Source organism: Triticum dicoccoides, unplaced genomic scaffold, assembly GCF_002162155.2.
Source record: "Triticum dicoccoides isolate Atlit2015 ecotype Zavitan unplaced genomic scaffold, WEW_v2.0 scaffold77538, whole genome shotgun sequence".
NCBI classification, from domain to species: Eukaryota; Viridiplantae; Streptophyta; class Magnoliopsida; order Poales; family Poaceae; genus Triticum; species Triticum dicoccoides.
The window spans coordinates 1-2,005 of NW_021298988.1; the positions used below are offsets into that span (position 1 = coordinate 1).

Here is a 2,005-nt window from a genome sequence, read left to right on the forward strand (position 1 = left end):
TTTTTTGCGAAGCCCTCCTGCTCAATTCCTCTTTTTTGATCCCTTTCTCTTTGTTTTAGTTTTGCTCTCAGCAAGGGTGCTTCGCTGTATCAATGACGAGCCATCCTTACCTAGCTATGCGCTCGACAACTGCAGCCAAGATCGCTTCCTCTCTTCTTTCCCCACCCCCCCACCCCAAATTTTTTGGCTCTGTGTGTGATGGGAAAGGGGGCTGCGCGATGACACGTGATGGGATCGCCAAGATTGTAGCAAGGGGAGAGGGGAATCAAGCTAATTGTCTAAAGATCCGCCCCTCCCCCAAGAAAAGTTTCGGCCAGTGCAAAGAATCACGACCTGAATTTGATCCCGATTTCTCTCTCTAATCACGGGGGGTTAGGGGTTTCTGAGGTTGAAGACGATGTGGTTATTTTCAGAATTATCCCCGTAGTTTATTTTTACTCTATATCACCTATCTGGACGGCGCGGAAGGACTAAAAGGGTAAGGACAAAACTGATTTGTTTTCACTGGACCCCCTGTTTTCTATCTTCCATTGCTTCTTTTCTTTTTTCAGTCCAAAATGACTAGCGCACAGCGTCAGATTCTCCCGTCAGCGGATCCACACGCGGGGCAACAACAACCAAATCCGGTGGGCGGACGGGGAACTTGAGGACGGAGGATGGCGGTGGAGTTCCCCATCACCTTGCGGGAGCTCTACAGGAACGCCATCACGAACTGAGTAAGTCTGGATCTCACGCCCTTCTCGTCGTTCTCGTCCCCTATTTCGACCATATATTTTTACCATTTTAGCACACGCCTTCCTCAGATCCGAAAGGATTCCAACCCTCTCCCACACACCCCACTGCTGGATGAGACCCATGTGTATTCTGTAGTATGTTTTTTGTTTTTGCCTAATACTTTCTTAGCTCGTCATCTAAATATACATCAAATTTAAGAGCAACGGGGGAACATGGTTATGGTTCTAATGTCCGTTCTCTAAAATCTGAGAGCAGTGGAAAATATAGGTATATTTCTCATATGTCATTGCTCTAATCCCCATCTTTATGTGGATTATGATTAAAGAAAAATACACCTGACTGTTTTAACATGCCAAGCATATTAATATATGCTTACATAATCCAAATGAAGAATAATCAAGACCATGCGGCTGATCACCAGTTGTAAAGTTACATCTTAGAAAAGCTGTAGTCTAAATCAGAATTCAGCATTTTGTTTGGAAATGTTGGACTGATTGTGCATTGTTGTATTCATTTTTGGTTGCGTATTCTGATCCAAAGGTGGCATTTTCACAAATTCAGGTGTTGAATCCAAAATCTGGCCCCCATTTGTTTATTCAAGGATGCTTCCTTAAATGGTCATGCCCTGCATCCCCTTCCCATTGATTGTTCTTTTGAATGCCTCTTATGTGGTTGTGTGTGTGTGTGAGGGAGTGTTTATGCATGCTGTGTTTGTGGCTGTGGCTGTGTGTGGCGTGTGCCTTTGAGCATGGTGTTGGGCAACGCCACTGGCTGACACAACCTCTGAATCTTGCCCCTCAACAGTCTTCATCCAGTGCTTGGGCCGGCCTTGAGATATGATGCTTGGGAGATCAGGCGCATGAATGTGTCTGTTTTTGATCTGTGATGTTGCTGTTGTGGTGCATGCATGACGCATAACTTTTTTTAATTACTTCCTTTTGAGTACTGTCATTTCACAGTTCTCACATAATCATGAATAATCTTCTCTCAGATTTCAGATTTGGCATTAGGAGTTGCTAATAACTCGAAGGGAACAAGGAAATTGTTGGCTTTCTTCAATACATCCAACCAATAGAATTTTATATCAACCATGGCTGAGCAGGCAAGAGCAGTGAGTTCCTTTTAATTTTTGCATTTACATAATTTATCTCAATTGATCACTTTCTTCACTGCAGAAATGTTTTATATTCCTTGCACTCGCTGATTTTTTTTCTTAATAAATGATTGTTTACAGGATTTTGCAACAAAGCTCTCACTACGGAAATTCATG

The 2,005-nt window shown here is 43.1% G+C and overlaps 1 long non-coding RNA gene across 1 annotated transcript; it reads left to right on the forward strand.

The window, feature by feature from the left end:
* The first annotated feature begins 166 nt into the window (after positions 1-166).
* LOC119347861 lies at positions 167-2,005 on the forward strand. The gene is made up of 4 exons (XR_005168571.1): positions 167-478; positions 552-716; positions 1,727-1,846; positions 1,970-2,005. It is a non-coding gene; the product is annotated as an uncharacterized LOC119347861 (long non-coding RNA).